This window comes from Equus przewalskii, chromosome 14 (genome assembly GCF_037783145.1).
Source record: "Equus przewalskii isolate Varuska chromosome 14, EquPr2, whole genome shotgun sequence".
Lineage (NCBI taxonomy): Eukaryota > Metazoa > Chordata > Mammalia > Perissodactyla > Equidae > Equus > Equus przewalskii.
Genome location: NC_091844.1, coordinates 22,368,986 through 22,394,803, shown reverse-complemented (window position 1 = coordinate 22,394,803; position 25,818 = coordinate 22,368,986).

The following is a 25,818-nucleotide window of genomic DNA, read 5'->3' as shown; positions in this document are numbered from 1 at the left end:
TTTGAGAATTTGAAAATACAAAGGAATGCTGAATTTCAGACAACACATTTTCTGCATGTAAGACCATCATAATTTTTTTTTTTCTTTTGAAACAACTTGTATAAGATTGAGATTATATGTATTGCTTGAGTGTTTGCTAGAATCACCCATAAAATAGTCTGGGCCTAGAAAAGGGTAGGTAATATATTACAACAGTATTTTCTTTATTGCTTATTGTTTTTTCTTGAGCCAAATCTCTGTTCTCTTTAGAGCAAATTTCCTTGATATAATTCTCCCACTCTGACCTAAGGCAGAGACAAAGAAGTTACGTTTGTCACAGTATTTTTGTTTTGTTCTGTTATTGTCGCCCTCATTCGGACTTTTGCTTTGATTGTAGGCTTTTGAGAGTTCCAACTTGACACAGGATTCCCAATTCCACACTTCAAGATGTATTGGCTTAAGGGCTTGTCTCCTCTCCCCGGTGGCAGCCATTCTAAGTCTGCACTGCTGTTAGTAGTCCAGTAGTTCTGGATCTAATTATGCTCACCATTCTAGATTTCAGTTCCAGCTTTGCCTTAGACCTCCGTGGATTCTTCTTGAATTCTTTTGCAAGCTCAACAATACATGCGAAATAATGTCATTGTATTTGCATTTCCAACTGTTTTACGGCAGGAGCTATGTCATTCCAAAATACCTCATCTGTCAGATTGCAAAATATAGAAGAGTCATTGACTATGACTTCTCTAAAAGTAGTTCGTTTAATAATTTCAAGACGTTGCGAGCAGTGACTTCCTTCTAACATCCTATTTATTTTTATTTAAAATTTTTCTTTAAATTATGAAACATATTACAAAGAGTATATGAAGTGTATAAGTACATTTTAAAGAAAAATAGATAAAACAAACATCTGTATACCCATCATCTAGATGAATAAACGTGTCACTTGAACCCCAGAAGCCCCTTCATGCCTTTCAACCATCGCAGCTTCATTAAACCCCTCCCTTTATCAAGTGCTCACTCTTCCAACTCTTAAGTTAATAATTTCTTGCTTTTCCTGTATAGTTTTACCACTTGTATATGTATTGTTTAGTTTTGCCCAGTTTTTAACTTTGTATGATCTAGTGTGATTGTTCTTGACTTTTTTGTTTAACATTATCAAGATGTTTATTGTCATGTTGATATGTGCAGCTATAATTTATCAATATCATAATCATATATCATTTTATCAGTCCTTTATTAAAGAAAATTAGGATTGTTTATATATACATTTTTAATTATTAAAAAACAGCTGACATGAACTTTGTCAACATATCTTCTCATACACGATTTGTTCTAGGGGCCACCCCGGTGGCTCAGTAGTTAACTGCACACATTCCCCTTTGGCGGCCTGGGGTCCGCCAGTTCAGATCCCAGGTACAGACATGGCACCGCTCATCAAGCCATGCTGTGGCAGGAGTCCCACATATAAAGTAGAGGAAGATGGGCACGGATGTTAGCTCAGGGCTAGTCTTCCTAAAAAAAAAAAAAAAAAAATGGACATGTTCTAGATACTGAGATACCTTTGAATGGAAGAGCTGGGTTATAGGGCTTGTACATATTCAGCTTTGCTAGAGAGCATCAAAATGTTTCCAAAAGGATTTTGCCAAATTACGCTCCTGTTAACAGTGAATGAGAATTACTAATTTGCTAAATAACCCAGCCAACATTTAATTTTATCAGTCATTTTATTTTTTGTCAATCTGATGGGTATAAAATAGTATATTATTTTGAATTTAACTTGCCTTTCCCTAACTAGTGAAGTTGAGTATCCTTTCATATGTTTATCTGCCATTCATGTTTTCTCCTCTTTAATTGAATGCTCACATTTTTTTTCACAATTTTTTTTCCTTGGGTCTTTGTGCTTTTTGTTATTCTTAATGACGGAAGAAGCTCTATACATACTGGATGCCAAATCCTTATTAGCTATGTGTGCTGCAAATATCTTTTCCCAGACTGTGACTGGTCTTTTCACTTTCCTTATGGTATCTTTTAATGAACAAAATGTTTCAATTTTAATATAATTGAATTTATTTTTCCATTATAGCCTGCATTCTTTTGGATCTGGTCATTTCACTATTTAACCATAGATTAAAATTACTCTAAATACCACTAGTGAGGTACTAATTATTACATTCAATTACAGTTTTTCAATACTTTGGTTAATGAACCTCTCCATAACTCTTGATATCTTTGGTTATCCCTTAAAAGTATTCTTAAAAGTATTACTTCCTTTGCTTAAGTGGCAATCTCATAGTTTTTCTTCTTCTGTACATCTTTGTCTCCTAAGTGGGATCATATTTTACCACAAGTCATCTAAATGTTCCTCTTGTCCATTGTCTGTCCTTATTCCTTTGTTCTTCTCATTCCTCAGAGTATTTCTGAGTAACTTTACTCACTCTCACAATTTCACTTACCACCTCCCCACCAAGCCATTTCCTGTGGGTTCTTGGGCTCATTTATCCAACTTCAACCAGACGTTTCCACTGGGATATCTCAAGATAAACTTAATTCCAAACCTAAATTCTCCTTCTTAAATTAGATCTCTTGTAGGTACTCTATGGGTTGGTGGTTCTACTATTCACATGGTCATCTAGACTAAAGGCTTTTTAAGTGCCATCCTTAATACCCTCTTTGCCATACTGCCATGTATTATTCACTGAACGCTGTTTTCTTTTCTAAATATTTCCAACTCTATTTCTGCTTTGTTATGCACACTACCAACCTTTTTGGTCTTCCTCACCTCATGCTTCTCCTGGATCTCTAAGAGAAGTTATTAATTTCTCTTGCCGGACTTAGTGCTTCTGAAACTTATCCTCTCCAAAACTACCAACGATCCATCTAAGAGGAAAATTATTGTAGTTTTATTATATCAATAAACTATTTTTATTCCCCAATTGTGTTCAAACAAATTAGTTAGAGATCAAAATGTTAGCTTTACTATACAAAAGCTGACTATAGAACGTGGCTTCATATCAGAGTAAAAGGGCAGGTTAATACTCTCCTCTAGATTAGGGACATAATACCACCCAGTCAGAAGCACAGTGGGGTGAATAGGTCTCCCCCATAGTGTCAAAGCTTGTCCCGCTAAGCTAAACACTCAACAGATGAGAAGGCCAGAAGACACCCTTTCAGAAGTTAGGCATACCCAAGAGATAACCCAGAAGAGACAGATCATTTTCTCTTAGACTCATCCATTAGATAACTCCATTCACACTGAGTGGGAGGCAGTGAGTAAGGGATGAGGAAAGAGGAAAGGGACACTAATTTAAGGGAAGTCCTAGATCAAAGGAAATTAGATCGAAGGAAACCTCCCAAAGTTTTCAATGGCTATCCATCACCTACAGGATATTATCTAAGTTCCTCAATGCGGCATATCAGACATCACCTTCTTTAACCCACATCCTCTGGCCTCCACCATCTCCAACATCAACTTGCTATATTCTTCCTTCAGTTCAGTCTAGCAGTACTTAACTGCCCATAATTTCCAGCCTTCTTTGTGCTGAATGTTGACTTTATTCTTCTGGGTATCCTAGCTCTCCTTCCTGGAGTGTCCCCAAATTTATCACACAGATATGAGTTATCTGTCTACTCCTACATATATATATATTCTTTAAGTCTCAGCTTGAGCTTCAGTTTTTTGAGAAAGCTTTATGTCTCCTCCACTTCAGTTGCCTTAAGTGATCCTCTGTTTTGCATCAATAATAGTATTCCATTTTCTAAGATTAAATTTCCTTTCCTGTGTTATAATAACCTATTTATGTGTATGTCTCCCCGACTAGGCTGTAAACTCTTCAACATGGCTATCCGCGGACACCAAAAACACTGCAGACACTGCAGACGTTCAAAATGTTTGATAAGTGTATCTCATTTTCCCTTAAACTTTTGACCTGCTTGTCTAATCTCAGTTATGTTTTCCCCTGGGATTTGCCAACAGGTTGGGCTTCCTAGCTTTGATACTTTTCATTTTTTTAAATACATACAAGTTTATCCTTAATCTTTCTTGGCCTCAGTCAACTTCCACCCGATCAATCATGGCCTTCAGGACCCCATCTCACATATGCCTACACCTGGCCTACATTGGACAGAAGAAATATGAAATCTCTCTTATGTCTTCCCTTTTCTCATCTCCTCCAGAACTTTCAGCTTAGAACTCTACATAGGATATAAAACCTGAAAACTGCCTCTGATGTCTATGCTAAGGGGAAAAAAAAGGCAGATTTTTTTCAACAAACATTCATAAAATGTTACATTCAATGTTCTGTCTGTTTTTTTTACAGTGCAATCAGGAGATTATGCCAAGCTAGCATAAGAAAATTGAACAGAGGGAGCAGGGTTTAGAATTATAATCAAATAAAAATTTTCAAAATTAATCTGGCACAGACTCATATTAGACATAACAGTTATCGTGCGTATGGTAATATGCTACTAATAGTAAATAGTTCTCACAAATAAGTGTCAGCAATATTACTTCCTTGCATTGAAACCAAGTATTAGAATTTTTCTTTGTTCATTCTCCAGTATCTAGAAGCAGCAATAAACGTTAGCACTTTTCCCTGATGGTTTGTGCAGTTTAATCTTCGTCTCTTGCACATACCTACTGATTTTTACTGCAATCTAGGACCTAGTTCATTTGCCTCTAAATCCTAAGAGTCTATGCCTCTAAGGCTAATGATGTCCTTCTATCTGATAATTCTGTAGTGGAATAGACAGCTCCTCACTTCCTATTCAGACCCTTTGGAAGAAGACCCTATGGATGATTAATTTGGACAACATAAAATAGCTATAAATTGCTTTCTAAACAGTTTGATGTTTTCCACATCAATTTATTCCTGATCATAAGGAAAATAAGAGTCTTCTAAACACTGTCAGTTAACATACTGAAGGAAGTGTGAGAAGGCAGGAAGGACGCTATTCCTATTTTCACAAGTATTTAAATATCTTTGCTTATATTATTCCAACTTTTCTCTGGCCTTTTAAGTCACTTATATAGGAGAGCCATAAATTGAAGCTTCATTGGCCAATCTAGAAAATTGTTTTTAAAAAGCAGCCAAATGCCCCGACACCTTACTTAGTGCAGAATATCTTATAAATGCACATATATAAAAAATTGAGCCTGATTAAAAATTATGCCCTTATTTCCTTGATTAAGCATCCACTAAATCAATCCTCCACTATTTTTTAATAATACAAATTAATGAGTTACTATATTTCTTTCTGGATATAACTTTGATTCTGCTTTTCACTCTGTAGACAATTTTGAATGTAAATTTTTATTTCCAAGTGAACAATAATGAAAAGAGGGTCATGACTTGCTCAAGCAAGGCAGCTCTTTTGCAAAGCATTTCAGAAGTCCTCTGGGTCCTCCAAGAAATTCTGATTACAATCATTAGCTTACAGTTTTTTAAAAAAATCCTGGATCTTAACTTTCATATAAGAGATTTAACAATGTTGGGCATTCATCTGAAGTTGTAATTCGTTTACCCATAGAATGACTCTGTGACCTTCATTTTTGGGAATGTCAGCCTTGAAGTTACAAGGAATAAGGAACTATTTCAGTAATGTCACATACTTTCTGAATTTTAATTCCTGACTTGAGGCAAGGGTTTTCAGATTAAAGTCTCTTTCCTCTTGCCAAGTTATCCAATGCCATTTAGAAACAACAATCCTAACTTGTATTTTTTCTTTTTACTCCTCATTTCCTTTATATTGGTAGAATGGGAGCACCTATCTTCTCGCCTTCAATGATGATCTTATCTTAGGTTTACACAAGTAAGAACCATTCATCATGGACTATCACTTTGCCATCCTCACTATTTAATAGGATTTTCATTGCATTTCACCTATTTTAAAATTCCAGCCTATAGAGAATATGTCATGTTCTATTTAAGGATCCATTGATTGTACCATTTGTTCGGTACCTAGTACCAACTGTTAAGTCACCTAGAATCCTTGGATTGAAAGCAAAAGCAACAAGCTCTTACTAAGAAGAAAAGTGGGGACAGATATTATTCAAGAAATATTAGAGTATTTCCAATAAATGAAAGGAAGTTCAATATGAAAACAGTGGTTAGAATTTGAACCAGGAAATTTCTGGGGATATCAGTTTCAGGAGATCATATGTTGTTCTAAGGTAACTCACCTACATTGGCTATCTATTCCAACAATGATCCAAAGTAGGTTCTTTGGTTACTCCTTATAAGGTAAAATTGTCTATGAAAGAAGGACAGAAAAAAACAGCCTCTACAGTAGAAGAGAAAATAATGTGTACAAAGTTTAAATTTCAGCATCTGGAAGTAATAACCCAGAACAAGGTGGGTAAGGTAAATGAGTATATTTTTTAAACTTGTTAAGTTTTATTTAGTAGAACATTATATAAATGGAAGTGTCTACCAAGTAGTTTCAAAAATTGGACATTAGAGTATATCTAGAATGGGGATGAATATTTGGAAATTATTTTATAGATAAGATATTTGAAGTACTGAAGTGAATGAGGGCTCTTTGAGAAAGCATACGTAGGAAAAAGGCCAAGAAAGGAACCAAGAAGATATTCATATTTAGTGAAGTAGCAGGCAGGCTGAATTAAATTAAAGAGGTAAATTTAGTAGTCATAGAAGGATGAGGAGTACAGAATAGTAAAAGATCAGAGAGAAAAAATATTTTAAAAGAGAATATTTCATTCTATGGCCAATATCATACTCAACAATAAAAAAAAGTAAAATAATTATTATTAAAGTAAAAAAATGAGGAAAATGTTGTTTCCTATCATTTTTATTATTAAACATTATTGCTCTGAAAGTGGGGCAGATGACAAAAATGGCCACAATTTATCTCGTCCTTGTATGCATGTCTTTGCAATGTGATTTTGTAGTTCCTTTCGTTAAGAGGTGGAGTGTGGAATCTATTTCTGCACAACTTGAATTTGGGCTTGGATATGTGCTTTTGTTTGGCAAATGGGATTTTGGCTTGAAAATGCTAGTGCAGCAAGGCTTGTCTTCTCTTGCCGCTCTTGAGAACTCTACAGCCCACCCCCGTGGAAATAATCCTGGGCTAGCCTGCTAAATGGGAAGAGACTCATGGTCAAGTTACATTCCATTGCCACAGCTAACACAGAGGCAACAGCCAGACTTTTAAACGATTTCCGTTCCCTATTGGTTGACGGTTGACTTCTGGAGTATTAAGTCTCTTACATTTCTAAATTGTGATTGATTATGATAGAGAAAGATCCCATGGTGACAGAAATAGCCCTTAGACAGAGAAGAAGGGAGACACAGGGGTATAAGATGGGATGCTGTCAGCATCCTGAAAACTCTAAGCAACTGTTGGTGAACTCATTCAGGCTACATGTATATGGAGCAGAGCATCAACTCCTGCTGTATTACACGCATATATTCCCTAAAGAGTGTCTGAGAAACAATAGGGAGTCAGTCTGTTTTTCTAAACCTTTGTAGGTTCAACCAACATTATGAGGAGATTTTGATTTGTATCTTACTTTCATACATGAAAAGACATGCCCCCATATTCACTCAGTAGGATATTATTAATGGTGACCATAATATAAGCAGTGAGAAGGCAAATGTGACATGTACTCAGTAGAAGGTGGCAGAGAACTGGCCAACTACTACCTCAGATTTATTACTCTGTGCTCGTAGGGTCCTGAAATAATATAGAGAGGATCAAGAAAAGTCTACTTCAAAAGATCATACATAATTTATTGACCTTATGATGCCAACCAACATGATAGGAACAGACCAGTGGTTCAGGCTGAGCTCAAAGAAACATCTTTTGACTGAAGTTAGGATAACTTTTCACATTGATTAACATTTGACGGTAACTTCCCCATTCAGCCTTTCCTCTCCTATCTCTTAATAATACACATCTTGTGGTAAAGTGGCAACAAAGTGGCAACAGATGAGTCTGCTAATTTGCTTGTTATTGTCACTTCTGAGAAAAAGATATTTTCAGAGGTATCATAAAAAAATTTTAACTTTTTATAGATTCTTGGCATATTGTGCTCTATGGTATCAGCCAATGGATGTGAAGATTTTCCAGATGGCTCAAATTTCTGTCATCACATGGTTACCAAAACTTCACTTGGATTAGACCTCATGTCTGGAATAAATAGGTCGATAAACCTCAAACGGCAGAAAGCTTCCATATCAATGATAAGGAATGTGGGCTAAAATGTTCTAAGGCAAAGAAGAATGCAGGTTTTTGCCAAACTGTTTCAGCTGGAGCTGATAATATTACGAGTCTGTACTCATAATATCTAATGTCCATCCTTCTTTCTGTGGTCCTCTATGAGCTGGCCTAACTACCCCTCTGACCTTACATCATACCATCTACCTTTCACCTCTGCCCATCATACTCCAATTGAACTGGCCATTTGAAAATAATGATTTTTAAGCTCATTCTCAGCTTAGAGGAATTGTATCTGCCTGGTATTATTTTCTCCTTGTTCTTCATATGCCTAATCACTCTGATGTCAACTCAAATGATATCTCTTCAAAGATGCCTTCTTTTACCTGTCTAATGTTGCTTGCTACACAGCCTGGACAAAACTATTATATTATCCTATTTTATTTTCTTCATGTTCTCCACGTAAACTGCATTAATTAATCATGAATTTTATACCTTCATTCTCATAGGATAAAATCCATATGAGCAGGAAACTTGTCTGTCTCATTCAATATCCCCAATTCCCAGCTTTTTGTCTGACCATGCATAAGGTAACTCCCCAGTACCCTAGATATAGTAAGGATGTAGGAGGAATTCGAAACCTAGCAATCAGACTCCAGAGTTCTCAGGTAGCAATGTGGTAGGAAGTTCAATAGTGCTACGATAATGCCGAAAGCTTCAAGTCAAAGACAGAAGTTGGAATGATCGTCACTCCAGAATCTCCTTCTTAAACAGGACACCCAGTAGCCTTTTCCCAAATCTTTTCTATATGCTCTTCAACACAAATGATAGCTAATCTTTTAATTACAATCAAGAGAAGAGGGAAGATTCCAGGAGGAAAAGAAAGCACCTGATATGGACAATGATTGTGCCTGAAGGAGCTGAATCTGGATAGATTTTGACAGGAGGGAAGTCATTTTGGTCAAATTTGATCTAAGGAGAAAAAGTTTTGTCTGTGCAAGTATTCTGAAACTGTCCTCTTCCCCTGCTTATATATCTGGAAGTATTATGTCCCTAAGGAGTGTTTCTTTCTTGGTGATGTAAGTATCTCATGCCTGTGTGATAAGTATATGAATTGGCAGGATTAACTTGAGGTGCTACAAATGAGAAGGTGTGAATAGCATCTGTGTTTGGATGTGTTAAGGGGGAGTAGGGGAAAAGGGGGTGGGGTGTACGTGAAACTGGGCCAGCACCTTCAGCTGCTTTGAAGTACTTTTCTCAAACAGAGGTGTGAATTAACAGGTGTACCACACACCTCCTTGACATTTGTGCCTGCGAAATCGTGAGTGTGAGGTGCTCAAAAGAAAACTGGCAGCTGCTTTTATAAGAAAAAATATACTTTTTGGCTAAATTTGTGTCTCAGAGCTAGGGACCTAGGGAGAAAATGTCCACTTAGCCTCTTCACGTGAAGAGAGAATTGACTTGTGTCAGTGCTTTGGAGGGTGGGAGTGGAGGTGTTTTGAGATGGGTAGTCTTGACCTTAAGTAACATAATTCAGAACTTTGAGACTGTATCTGAAATATGTCCCGATTCTTACGAAGAAATCCTAAATTTCTTACATCATTGCTACGTAGATAAACAGATACAGTTATTCAGAGTGCCATTTGGCAATAGCTATCAAATCGAAAAGGCATCATCTCTGAGCAAGGATTCATCCACTGGGAATTTAATCTGTGGATTCTGTTAACAGAAGTATATGTATGGGCATGGCCATTGCAGCATTATTTATATTTACAAAGAACTGAAAAACAATGCAAGTGACAATCAGGAATTTTTTACGTAATTCATGACACTTTTGTAAAACGTGAATATTAAGCGGGAAGCATAGATGTATATGTGTTGACACGAGAAGATACTGGAGATGTTTGAAGCGAGAAAAGAAGGTTGCAATGATCTGAATATAATGATACCAAATTAGTTACACAAACATGGACAGAATTTTTAACTTTTAAACCAGCTAAAATGCATATAATTTGTTACAAGAATTAACAATAGGTCAGAATGAACAGATCCTTGTGGTTACTTACATTCACGATAGAGAGAGTTGCCCATAACACAATATAGAAGTAGAAAACTTATTTTATTTTTATCAGTTAATTATGCAGCCCCCCACATATCCTATTAGCATAAAATCCAGGATTTCCCTTTGGAATGCTTTTGCTTGTCTCTGTTCCTCTCCAACCTGAAGTCGTAAGAATACTTGGGCTAATTTGGTCTAAAGGCGTCAGACAGTGAAAGCATGAGTTCATTTACTTCGTTATTGTCACTCTTGAGAAGCACGATTCAATGGGCAAAGCTTGCCTATAACCGCTATGCTCACATGCTTGTCTGGCTTCCTGCTGCAGCCCAGGAGTTTCTCATGGAAGCCAATCCCTCTTCTTCAACATCATACACCTAACTTCCTTAAACTGCAGGCATTATGGGCTAGTTCTTGTCTTTTAAATTCATTACAAGTTCCCCAGGCATAAACTGAAACCCAGAGGGCTGTGCTGATATGGGTCTGAGAGCTTGCCGCCTGGAAAACCAATCTTGTTCCAGGACTATTAAGGTGGTGGGGCAGCTTTTCAAGTATAAGAAGTCTTGTTATACCCCACTTCCTTGGACAATCAGATAGTTCCCTGTACATTGATGTACTGTTTGTGATTATAAGGCGATTATCTGTTTATACTGATATAGGGAAATAGCTGGTACTTCTCTTGTCAAATACGAATAAAAATGGCAAATTTAAATTCTGGCATGCACTTCCTCTGGTAAGGCATCCTGCTCTATGTGTAAAGAAAAGATTTATAAATATATGGATATGGATATGTAAATATATACGCTTGTTTTCGCAGAGAAAGTTACAAGGAGGATATACAAGAAACAGTTTATAGTGGTACTGCTGTGAGGTGGCAATGAGGAGTCTGGAGTACTTCTACACTCCATTTTTAGTTCCTGTACTGTTTTACTTTTTAATGTCATTTTATCATTTCTATCATCCTCATTAAAAATACAGGTTTTTGTTTGTTTTCTCATTTTAACTAAAAAGGGGAAGACAAAAAAGAAAGACTAGAACTTCCCCTACAGAAATTCCCAGGCATTTACATTTAATTCCTGGCAGGGTTGACTGGGCTTCCGGCTTGCAAATCAGCTTGTTCAGAGCTCTAAGGAAGTTCCCTTGAATTTGATTTTATGTCAAAGCCTGTGGCAGCAAACCTTGCATTTATATGGAACTCTTAGTTATGTAAAATATGTTTAAAGATATCACACACACACACACATAACAATAGCACAGCATTCATTATTGCCTCATTTTTCAGATAAGGAAATGGATCTTAAGAATTTAACACTGAATTGTAGGTAGACTTTGAACATCCGTTTGTCATGAAGATGAAGTGGGGTGTGAATATATCAGGTAATGAGAACAATAATTTAAGAAATCCACAATTGATATCACCTGGGGCCATGTACTCTCCAGGAGGATTTGTGGAGAATCAAAACATTTGGAGAGCTGTCTCTACAGGGAATCACACTCAGAGTCTGAGACGCTTTTTTAATAAGCTGAACTGAAGTAAATCTCCATCTTTGAGGGGACTTACTTTTTGGCAAGAGTTAAGTCCTTTCTGCAATGTCTGTTGTATAAATTGGCCAATCATGGTAAAATGAAAAATAATTTGATAATAAAGTGGATATGTGCATGAATGACCTCTGTTCTTTTAGAAATCAGCCACAATGATTCCAGAGTCCACGTGAGGAATTAAATGTTTCCAGCTTTAGGCTTCAGGTGTGATATGCCTCTCAAGTAGAATTCCAGGGAAATCTGGAATGCTTCTATTGAAGGATGACTAGCTGAATACTTCTTTCTTCACTCTATCACATATCTAACGCTAACACACATTGATGCGGGATTCTAGTGAAGGAGAGCACTCTGCTTTGATGCATAAATCAGGAAACTGAAAGAAATTTGCATTGCCAGAAACTTTCTAACCTGAAGTCAGAACTTTCATATCATTAAATTGATCCACTGATACTTGTTTTGATTAAAGCACCAGCTAACTCGTAACAGCATCTGTACTCAGTGATATAACTCAAACAAGCATAATGAATGCCTATCTTTTAATTTTTTACGAAAAGGCTTCATAATATATAATTAAGATGTTTTTTACATGTTCTACTGATGAACCATCTGCAGGTATGACATTTAGCATCTGTACTTAAAAGTAGCCACCTGTTACAGTCTGGTAATCCTGACTGTGAATCATTTCAGATAAATGGAATTTGGTACCATTTGGATTCAGGGCTTCTCATGAATCCGTCATCTTCCTGACATTTATTATTTTATTGCAGGCTATCTTTCAGGGTTTTTTAAGCATCCATTGAAAAGTCTAACTGCATTTGTTTTTAAGCAAGGAAAGTCTTGGTAAATGTAAAGGAAGAGAAAAGAGTTTTTAGAGGCCCCAAATTTACTCTTTCCTTCCTGGTCCTCCTTTAGCAAGGTCAGATCATACCCACCTCCAGTAATCATAGCTTATCAGCTCTTGTTTTTATCATCCCATTTCAAGATCACCTCTCAGATTCTTACTTCAGTCTGAGGTGTAAATAACTGTGACACACAAGGTGATTTGCCTCAGATCAGTAAAAGAGTCAAAGTTTTAGACTAAAGGGAAAAATCACTAATATCAGAAGATTTTGAGAATGAACTGAGATGATAGGTGTAGGGGTAATTGGAGTACCTTTGGGGATATAAGTATCATTCCAGAAATTGTAACCTGCAGGGCATAGGCAGTCAGCTATTCTGCCTCTACCCAGGCATAATCTCACTTCTCAACTGACAGGGGAGAGGTGAGTTTTCCAGAGTCTAGCCACTCGACACATAGTATGAGAATAAAGTACCATAGAGGATAATAATAATAATTAGCTAATAGTGTTTGTTTATTTGCTATCTACAAAGAAACTAGTGCAGAACATGACACATCGTAGCTTCTCAAACATTTTATGTAAAGTACAAGTTAAATGTAAAATATATTCATTTAATAAATGTTTCATATTATACATGAGAAACAAAACAATACTTAAGCTTATGTGCTAGATTCCTCCATAATGGCCTTTGCTGATCAGTACAGCAATAACAACTCTCTTATCTGAACTTCAGTAAGGAACCCTGACCACGTTTCCCATATGGAACATATTAACACTTTTATTGTTATTTAAATGTGTTGTGTGCTGGTGTCTTATAAGTAAATAGGGAATTCTAGGAATTCAGGGATCATGTGAGACACGCACATTTATACACATGTAATGAAACATCTTACTTGAGAGTAAGTTTCTAAAGTCATCATATAAGTAGACAATAACATAGAGATAAAATTAACCCTGAAAGAATTGCTTTGATTAAGTACCAGTTAAAGCAGCTGATTCACGATTAGGGGCTATGAGTTATATGAAAATCATAAAATGATATTCACCAGAGTGAGATGCTCACACTGTAAAAGGCCCATAGGTACAGAGAACAACTTGGGAAGAGCACATTCATGTCTTCATCCCCCTTACACTCTGAGGCAAATTAATACAAAGATCTGTGAATTTACCTGTATGATTATAAATCTCTCTCTTTCTGATTGTTATATAGAATGCCAATGTGATGCAAATGTACAGTTATGCAAAACTTAATGACAGGGATAGTTCTGAGAAATGTAACATTGGGCGATTTCATCACTGTATGAACATTGTGGAGTATACTTATGCAAACCTAGATGGCATAGCCTATTATACACCTAGGTTATGTGACACTAATATTATGGGACCACCATTGTATATGAAGTCTGTGATTGACTGAAATGCTATGTGGCACATGACTATATTTATGCATGTGTACATATATACTTTTATCCCATCTATTCAATTATTTGTAATAGTTTTAAGTGATTTTTACATCTTCCCAGACTACATAGCATAGTGCATGGCACCTTGTAGAGGATCAAACTATATTTATTAAATAATTTAAATAATTTGTCAAATTATCCATCACACCAAAAATAAACTTATTGAGAAATTGAACTATTTACAAGGTGTTAGCCAAAAAGGCCATTCAATGACTTAAAAGTGTGCATGTGTATGCACACACACACACACACATATACATATATACATATCCCTGATAAACATAGACGCAAAAATGCTCAATAAAATATTAGCAAACTGAATTCAACAATACATTAAAAGGATCATATACCATGATCAAGTGAGATTTATTCCAGGGATGCAAGGATGGTTCAACATCCACAAATCAGTCAATGTGATATACACATTAATAAAATGGAGGCTAAAAATCATATGATCATCTCAATAGATGCAGAAAAAGCATTTGACAAAATTAAACATCCATTAATGATAAAAACTTAACAAAGTGGGTATAGAGAAAATGTACCTCAACATAATAAAGGTCATATATAACAAGGCCACAGCTAACATCATACTCAACAGTGAAAAGCTGAAAGCATTTCCTCTAAGATCAGGAACAAGACAAGGATGCCCACTCTCATCATTTTTATTCAACATAGTATTAGAAGTACTACCCAGAGAAATTAGGCAAGAAAAAGAAATAAAAGACATCAAAATTGGAAAAGAAGAAGTAAAACTGTCACTATTTGCAGATGACATGGTATAACATATAGAAAACCTTTAAAGACTCCAAAAAACTGTTAGAACTAAGAAAAAAATTCAGTAAAATTGTGGTGTACAAAATTAATACACAAAAATCTGTTGTCTTTCCATACACCAATAACAAACTATCAGAAAGAGAAATAAAGAAAGCAATCCCATTTACAATTGCATCAAAATGAATAAAATACCTAGGAATAAATTTAACAAGGGAGGTGAAAGACCTTTATATTGAAAACTACAAGACGTTAATGAAAGAAATTAAAGAAGATATAAATAAATGGAAAGATATTCCATGCTCATGGATTGGAAGAACTAATATTGTTAAACTGTCCATACTACACAAAGCAATCTACGTATTCAATGCCATCCCTATAAAAATTCCAATGGCTTTGTTCACAGAAATGCAACAAACAATCATAAAATTTATATGGAACCATAAGAGACTTCGAATAGCCAAAGCAACCTTGAGAAAGAACAAAGGTGAAGGCATCATACTCCCTGATTTCAAACTGTGTTACAAAGCTATAGTCATTAAAATAGTATGGTATTGGTATAAAGCAGACACAGAGATCAACAGAACGGACTAGAGATCCCAGAAATAAGCCCATGTATATATGGTCAATTAATTTATGACAAAGGAGTCAAGAATATACAATGGGGAAAGGATAGTCTCTTCAATAAATGTTGATGGGAAAATTGGACAGCCATATGTAAAAGGATGAAACTTCTCTTAGAAGAAAACATAGGTGATAAGTTCTTTGACACAGGTCTTGGTGATGCCTTTTTTAATCTAACACCAAAAGCGAAAGCAACAAAGGCACATATAAACAAGTGGGCCTACATCAAACTAAAAATCTTTTGTATAGCAAAGGAAACCATCAACAAAATAAAAGGTAACCTACTAAATGGGAGAAAATTTTAGCAAATTATATGTCTGATAAGGGGCTAATATCCAAAATATATGAAGAACTCGTACAATTCAATAGTAAAAAAATAAAAAAATCCAATTAAAAAAATGGGCAGGAGATCTGAAAAGACATTTTTCTGAAGAAGACATACAGATGGCCAAGAAGCACCTCAAACGATGCTCTATATCATTAAGCATTAGGGAAATGAAAATCAAAACCACAATGAGCTATCACCTCACACCTGTTAGAACGGCTACTACTTAGAAATAACAAGTGTTGTTGAAGATGTGGAGAAAAGGGAATACTTGTGCACTGTTAATGGAAATGTAAATTGGTACAGCCACTACAGAAAACAGTATGAAGGTTCTTCACAAATTAAAAATATAACTACCATATGATCTAGCAATTCCACCGCTGGATATTTATTCAAAAACATTAACTTGGAAAGATAAATGCACCCCCATGGGATTATCACAGCATTATTTACAATAGCCAAGATATGGAAACAATCTAAATATTCATTGATGGATAAATGGAATGAAATCTTGCCATTTGAGAAAAAAATGGATGGATCTCAAGGGCATTATGCAAAGTGAAATAAGGCATACAGAGAAAGACAAATGCCATAGGGACTCTCTTCTTTGTGGAATCTAAAAGCAAGCAAATAAATAAATAAGTAAACCATGCTTATAGATACAGAGAACAAATTGGTGGTTGTCAGAGGTGGAGGTGGTGGGTGGAAAACATGGGTGAGCTGGTTTCTTTGTTGCTTTTTTTTTAGGTTAAATAGATTAATCAAAAAAAAAAAAACTTTAGAATAGGGAAAGAAAATTATGAAAGAAAACATATTTTTTAAAAAAGTACAACTAGACATCCATTTAGGCTTTGGCCTTACACCTGGTCACTCTATCATAGTTGTATATATACATATGTTATATATATACATATGTATGTATGTATATATGTATATGCATGTGTACATATATAGTTTTATATACATTATTTAATTCAGTTTGATTATGCATGCACATACATATATACATATGCAGATTGTAATGAGGCCCTTAAGATCACTCACTCACTCAGTGAATTGCTAGAAGCACTCACAAGACTAAGCCTATACTTGTACTTATGGCTAAGGTTTATTACAGTGAAGGAAACACAAGAGGATTAATGAGGGAAAAATGACACAGGTAGAGTCTGGAAAAATCCATAAACGAGGTTCTGATTTTCTCTCCCTCCAGTGATGGAGCATATTGAGTTATGCCCTTTCTTCAGCAGTAAAAAAAGTAATATGTGTGCAAGTTTTATTCCCAGGAAAACTCGTTAGAGACTCAGTACCCAAGAGTTTTCTTGGGTACTGATCATGTAGACACCTCCGCCCAGCACATACTAAAATTTCAGACTGCCAGAAGGAAAACAGATGTTAGCATAAACTGCATTGTCTGTACAAACAATTTAGGTACATTGAGCTACTCCTACTTCTATCAATTAGAGAGTGACTTAAGTGCCAAATGCCCAGATGCCAGCAAAGCACCTAAAGATAGCAGCCTCAGGTCTGCTTGTCTTAACTCTCTGAACAGCCCATCCCCTTGGCCTTTGGACAAGGTGTGTTTACAGTAAAATTATTATCAACAGAATCCCACGCAGCAAGGTGAGACCTCTACGTAGTAGTAGCCTCAGTTATGCCTTTGGGGTCCTGGATTTAGCCACTTGAAATGAATCCCATTAACTATAAAGAATTTTCTTAGAAAGCTAGACGACTTTCTCCTTAGGTTTCTGTATTAAGCTTTTTATCTGGCCTGAAGCATCAATTCAGGCACAGCCCAACTCTGGCCAGTAAGCTAAAGCTGACTCAAGTATCCAGGGCTGAGACAATGTCATTACAGTTATGTGTCACTTAATGACAGGGATATATTCTGAGAAACACACCATTAGGCAATTCAGACATTGTGTCAACATCATAGAGTGTAATTAACAAATCTAGATAGTATAGCCTACTACACACCTAGGCTATATGGTACTAATCTTACAGGACCACTGCCACGTATGCAGTCTATCGTTGTCCCAAACGTTGTTGTGCGGCACGTGACTGTATATTTAGGGCACACACAAGAAGTGAAATCCCAGAGGGCACACATGAAACCCCTGGAAAAAAGAGTTTACACCAAGCAGAACATACATTAGTCGGCAGGAGAGGATAACAGGGCTCCCCGTGTGGTTTCCCACCATGGAGCTTCCTGCTTTCATGTCCCCAGGTCAGTATGAATTACTCAGTTTAATCCCCAGTTTCAGAGCAACGATCTGAAGACAGTGGATTCAAAACAGTTCTGTGTTTGTCTGTGACATCAGTTTAACTCCATTGTAAGTGTGGATGAGATCCAGGGCTGTTCTGCCCAGTGTTCTGCGTGGAAAGTACAGGAGTTTGGGCCACACCCTACTGATTTGTGGTCAGAGCTGTCAGACACGAGAAGCTCTGCACTCATGTTACATTCAAAGCACTCAAACAACTTGGAAAGCAACTTACAACAACAGCACAGGGAGTTTTCTTCTATGAAGAGCAGAGAGTCTTCCAGTAGCTCTATTTTAATCTGGAATAGACCTAAGTATTGACATAAAATACCTTATCTTTTCCTGTTGGTTGAAGGCATTGTATTAGTTTTTTATTGCTGCTGTAATAAATTACCATGATTGGTGGCTTGAACAATACACATTTATCTTAAAGTTTGGAAGTCAGAAGTTTGATACGGGTCTCACTGGGCCAAAATCAAGGTGTCGGCAGGGCTACATTGTTTTCTAGAGGCTCTAGGGAGGCTTCTGTTTCCTTGATTTTTCCAGCTTCTAGAGGCTGCCCGCATTCCTTGGCTCGTGGGCCTCTCCTTCGTTTTCAAAGCCAGCAATGGTGCGTTTCTGTGACCCTTCTCCTGCCATAACATCTCTTTCTGATGGGTTATAACAGGGAAAGGTCCTCTGCTTTTGAGAACTGGTGTGCTCAGATTGAGTCCATCTGCATAATCCAAGATCACATTTGCAAAGTCCCTGTTGCCACGTAAGGTAAGATTCACAGGTTCTGGGATAAGGATGTGGGCATCTTTGGGGACCATTAATCTGCCTACCATAATCCCTGTTTAAATAATATGCTGATTTCAATGCACTGCCTCCACATATTTACTGCCTCAGATTCTCCAGTCCTTGAAGAGTCTCTTCCGCAGGTTTTACTCCAAGTCCCAAGAAGCCATATTACACGTGGTCCTGAACATTTTTACTATTGCCACAGCTCTGCCAGTCACCCCAATTCTGTCAGCTAGGAAGACTAATCTCAGTTTCTACACAAACCAATTTCTGTTAGCTCCATGACATCAGGTTTTCTGAAATGTCCAGATGCGTTTGAATCCCAGTAGGGGTAGAACTCTGCTCACATTGAATCCTTATGACAGAAGGTAAAGATCATTGACCATTAAGTTGGCTACTAGGAAAGTGTCTATAATTATCTGTTGTAGGAGCACATAAATAAAGAAAATAAGGGGCCAGCCCTGCAGCTGAGTGGTTACAGTTCCACACACTTTCCTTAGGCAGCACAGGGTCCTCAGGTTCAGATCCTGGGTGCAGACCTACTCCACTCATCAGTCACGCTGTGGAGGCATCCCACATACAAAATAGAGGAAAACTGGCACAGGTGTTAGCTCAGGGCTAATCTTCCTCAAGCAAAAAAAAAAAAAAAAGAGGAAGATTGGCAACGGACGTCAGCTCAGGAGAATCTTCCTCATACACAGAAGAAAAACAACAAAAGAAAATAATTCATCCTGAAGGCAGAGAAAACAGAGTGGGACTTTGAGCAGAAATGCTAAAGTGTTCAAGCTTTATGGATCCAACATTTCTTCAGCAAGAACTACACACAAATCTCACAAGGTTTTCATTGGAGCCAACCATAAATGCCAGTGGAGGCAGTGGTTTGCTCTGAGTATCTTTGAAAGGTACTTGAAAGGTCTATCAGAGTACCTTATACCAAACTACTAGGAAAAGGGACTGGGACTATATATTTTGAAAAAGTCTCTATGTCCTTATGATAGGTACCCATGGTTTAGAACAAATGGATTACATGCTAAGCGTCATTCAGAAAGCAAAGTCCTGAGGAATTGGAACTCATGGTTTGATGAGGATAAAGAAAATCACCATTGGTCTATAACATGGGCTCTGTGAGAGAGGCAAGCACTGGGTGAGCACTAAAGAAGTGGAATCTGTGTAAGTCAGGAGCTCTCTACCCACAGAGGACATGATACTAGAAATAAACTTGTCCTGTGGTTCCATGGACCAGACACTAGACTGAGAGCAGAAACCCTGCTGCCCAATCTCTTTTGTCCCTGGTCAAGTTACATTACCAACCTGGGCCTCATTAGTAAAACAAGACATCTGAGCCACATGATCACTGCGATGGTTAATTTTACATGTCAACGTGACCCAGGCCACAGTGTGCCCAGATATTTGGTTAAGCAATATGTCTATGTGTGTGTCTGTGAAAGTGTTTCTGGATGAAATTAATAATCAAATCGGCAGGCTGAATAAAACAGATTGCCCTCCCCAATGTAAGTGGGCTTCATCCAAACAATTGAAGGCCTGAATAAATAGAAGCCTGAGCAAAAAATAATTCTCTCTCTCTGCCTGACTGTCTTCGAACTGGGACGTTGGTCTTCTACTACCTTTGGACTTGGACTTGGACTAGAACTTACATCATTGGCTCTCCTGGTTCTCAGGCCTTTGGACTCAAGCTGGAGCTAAACCTTCAGATCTCCTTGGTCTCCAGCTTGCCAATTGCAGATCTTGGGCTTCTCAGCATCCAAAATTGCGTACGCCAATTTCTTCTAGTAAATATCTCTCTCACTTTCTCTCTCACTCTCTCTCATTCTATTGGTTCTGTCTCTTTGGGGAACCCAGACTAATGCAATCATTAACATCCCTTCCATCCCAATGTTCTGTTCTGCTTCTGAAGACTGGAGTCTGAATTTGATGCCCCTCCTACGAGCTCCAAAAAACATACCCTGTACTTTGGCATATCAGCACACTTTCCACTCCATATTGTAACTGCTTGTTAAAAGACTGACTCCCCCACCATGCTTTAGTTATTTTAAGGTCAGGAACCATGTTATTTGCATTCATTGATGTATCTTTAATATCTAACATAATCAAGGAAAACAGTAAACACTTACTGAGAATTTATTGAAAGAAAGCTTAGGAAAAAATCACATTTCTCCTTCTAACTAAACAGAATGTCAAACGTTCTTCATTGAAAAACCAACTTATGCTTTCTCTTGTCACCTCATTTGCACCTGGCATTTCACCTTTTGAAGAAGCAGCCAGGGAACACAATTGTAGATGTTTGATTTTCTGGGAGCCAAATTCATGTCAAGCCATTTTATTGGTGAGGAAATTGGACAGAAGTGGAGTTTTACTAAAAGCCATTTTCACAAAATATATTATTTCTACTTGACAGGACATTTTTCTTCTTTCTTTCTATTATTATCACTGGTGCATGGGGTCATTCTAGCTCCAATCCATGCATACAGACACACAGTAAGCAGGAATTTTATAAATGTATCTTCCAGGGCACCAACTTTCCAAATCTGTGATTTACTTGTGAAATCCTAGAGGGAAGTAAGACACAGAAATTTTGCTGTGCTGCAAACTGATGCAGAGTGTGTCATGATATATATTATAATAGTGAGAAAAGAAGAAACAGAGATTGTCTCCACAGAAGATGTATTTAATTTTTAAAAATGTCTTCCTGCAAATACACCATTACTATTATCCTTGACATAAAGCTGTTGGAGATGCGGGTACTAAGGGGAGGGTTAGATAGAGGATGACCAAACTCTCAGTACTAAAACCAGGTCAGTCCTGGACAAATTAGAACGAATTGGTCACCCTAGGATAAGTCATTCATGAACCTCTTGCCCAAAATTATATATGGAGATTGCATTGAGGTAGAGGTCACAACTAAGTCAGTCACTACAAACATAACTATTAAACAGAGGTGAGGCACATAACAAGCATTGATGTTCATGACCTAAGCAAAAGTAGTCTGAGCATCAGCAAACCAAGAGGAAAAAGCAGTGGGAGTGCTTAGGGATGCTGGGCTAATTTTGTTGCTTAATTACACAAATGATATATGAATAGATTCTCATTGTACAGAAGAGTACACAGCATGATGTTAAACAAGGATTTCACTCCTTCTCCTTTGTCTACAGCTAAACAGTGTTTACAATTTAGTGTATAACCTTCCTGACATTTCTTTATGCATTACATGCATCACGCATGAATAAAAATATATTGTTCACATAAATATTCTCTTTAAGGGATAACTACACATTTTGTTTTATGGTGATGTTTTCACTTAAGAACTCATTTTTAAAAAACTACTATGTGGTATTTTACAAAACATTTCATAGTTATACAGTCAGTTATTTATTAACCTATTGGTGGTCACTTGACTTGTTAACATTTTTCAAATAATAAGCCATGATTCAAGAGGCATCTTCACACATATATCTTTACGCACAGAATGAATGAATCATATTAACAATAATAATGATAACTAATAAGTATTTAGTGCTCCTCATGTGTCAAGCTCTATGTTAAGCTTTTTGTGTCTCATTTCATCTTTGCAATAACCATAAAAGTAAGGTACTATGATTATTCCTATTTTTAGAAAAAGAGACTGCAGTTCAGACGTGTTAAGTACTATGAGCGAGGCGGGTCTGGTAGAAAGAGTTGAGTCAGGGGATGTAAGCCCAGGTAATAGTTTTCCAGAGCTAGGCCAGAAGTCCAATTGTTAGACACAGTTTGTATCTATAAGTAATTAAATAACTGAAATCCTACATGCTCTAAGTTTGATTTTTGATATTTTGCCCTCCTAATTAAACAAGATGTTGGTCAATCTTCATTTAATTCATATAGTTTCTGTTGTCGCTTCATTTGCATCTGATATTTTCCCTCTGGACAAGGAATTCAGGGAACACAGAATCTAATTTTTCACCTAATTTTATAATGCCAAATTGTCTTTAAAGAGGCCATAACAAACTATTTTGTAAAGTTTAGTGAATGAGAACAACCGTTTTCACATATATTTGATAATATATGATAATATCTTTTAAAAATTTGTTGATCTAGTGAGAGAAAATTGGTATTTCTATTTTCAGTGGTATTTCTTTGATTAATAATCATCATAAATTTATCTCACTTACATCTTTCCACTGTAAAATTTCTATTTTTATCTTTTGTTCTATTTCTATGACTGTTTTTGATTGTACAAATTATTTACATTTCTGTATATTGGTCCTTTGTTATATATCTTTCAGATATTTTATAGAACTGAGTTAATTTATTTAGTGTAGTCGTAGGAGCTAAATTGTTGCTATTAGCTCTATTTATTAACAACCTTCCTACAATTGGCCACTCTACTGGACCTAAATAAATCAAAGCTCCTAATTGTGATTGTGGCAGATTCAAAGATTCCTCTCCTGTATTTCTTTCTGCACAGTAAGTTTAAGAATATAGCTGAGAATCCACTGAACAAGATGCAGGAAAATGTATGTACTTGATACCGGATAATGATAGCATTGTAGGTCTCGATAGGCCTGAGTGCCTTACACATAGTAAGTATTAAATGAAGCAGTCATTATTAAGCCTACTGAGAACTCCTGACGTTATCCTCCTTCAGTATTCAATTTTACATAGTTTTAAACCAAAACTCTTTCTTCAGTATCAAGTAAATAACATTCAATAAATAGAATATTTCTCCTAGTTTTAAAAACTGATGCTCATTCCTTAATGTAGTTGAATGCTATGGTCAGTTAACAGAATTAAAACGGTGTTCTCCCTTTCTTCAGTAAATTTAAGAATCATCGACTATAATAGAATATATGCAAAGTATATATCCTTGTATCGCTTTGGGATATCAAGTTTATACCTACAAATTCCCAATAACATTAGAACATGTGATTTCTATAATAAAATGTAAATACAATGGTTACAGAATACTAAAATCTTAAATACTTGGGAAATTTTCTCACTATCATCTTAAATATGATACTTAATAGATCTTTAATTATTATATAAAATGTCTAGATATCTAGAAACACGTTAATGATAATTTCTTGAAATGAGAGCTTATACATTCACTTGAGCTAAGCATATAAAATGGTAGTCTCTGCAACAATAGTATAAGGGATGAAACACTAACAGAGATGATAGGCAACATTGTAAAAGTAATTGACGTTTGTGAACAAGGTAACATAACAAAGAGAAGAGAACATCCGCTTCTTCCCAGGAAGATGTAACTTCTATGGGACTTGCTCTCTCACTATAAACAAGTAAATAACTGGTTACTGACTAGGGAGAATAGTAGTATATTGTAATGAAGTGGTAAAACATAGGTAAAATGGTATAATATTTTTTAAAGGTAGACTTTGATAAATTAAAGATGCATAATTTAAAGTATATAGTGACTACTAAATTAAAATACATAGACAATAAGCCAACAGTAATTATTAAAACACAATCCTAAAAAAAATACACAATTACTCCAAAAGAAGTTAGGATAAGGGGGATAAAGGAATAAAGGACAGATGACATAAACATAAAACAAAAAGCAATATGGTGATTTAAATCAATTAATAAAAATTGATCTTTAAAAAAAACAATATTGATGATTACAATAAATAAAAATGGTCCAAATACTCCAAATACAAGGAAGAGATTCTAAAACTGGATAAAAAGGTAAAATCAAACTTTATTCTGTTTACAAGCAACTCACTTTAAATATGAAGACAAAAATAAGTTAAAGGTAAAAGAATGGAAACACTAAAATAAGAAAGATACATGGTTATATTAATATCTGACAAAGTAGATTTCAGGACAAGAAATATTACCAGGAATAAAAGGAAAATCTAGCAATAATAAGGGTCAATTTAATAAGAAGACATAACAATTCTGAAGGTGCAGGCACACAATAACAGAGCTTCAAAATACATGCAACAAAAACTAACAGAATTAAAAATAGAGATAGACAAGTCTCCAATTATGGTTGGGGTTTCAACACTACTTTCTCAGTAACTGACAGCAAAAGAAGACAGAAAATCAGTAAGGATATATAAAAGTGGAGCAAAGCTATCAAGTTACTTGACCTAATTCACATTTATAGAACACTCTAAGCACCCAAAAGTAGACTATATAATATTTTCAATAAGTTTATAAAGATTGAAATCATGGAGAGTACATCTATGATCATAGATATAGCAATCATACAAATTTCGTTTTCTGACTGAAATAGATTATACCAGAACTCAATCAACATGATATCTAGAAAATCCCCAAATATTTGGAAATCAAATAACATGCTTCTTAATATTTTGAATTGAACTTAAAAATTTGTGAGATATAGGTATAGCAGTGCTTAGAGGGAAATTTATGGCTTTAAGTGTTAATATTAGAAAAGAGAGAGATCTAAAATCAATTATCTAAGCTTCCACCATAAGAAGTTTGAGAAAGAAGGGCAAATTTAACTCTAAGTAAGCCGAAGAAATAAAACAATAAAAACAAGAATAGAATCGATGAAATAGAAAACAAAGAAAAATCAATAAAACCAAAAGCTCGTTCTTTCAAACAAACAATACAAGAGATAAATTTTAGCTAGACTGATCAAAAAGAAATAAAATAAAATAAATACTATCTGGAATCAAAGGGGAAATATCACACCAGATCCCATTGACTAGGGTTTATTAACCTTGGCTCTACTGATATATGGACCAGATAATAATTTGTTATGGTAGGATGTTCTGTGCATTTTAAGATGTTTAGCAACATCCTTGGCCTCACTATATAACAGTATCAATCCACAGTTCTGATAATCAAAAATGTCTCTAAAGATTGCCAAATGTCTCCTGGGGGGCAAAGTTACTTCCAGTTGAGAAAGGGAGTATTTTGAACAACATTTTGATAATAAATTTAGATAAAAGGGAAAAACTTAAAAACCAGAAACTATTAAAAGTGGATTTTCAAGAAGAAAAAGAAAGCCAATATA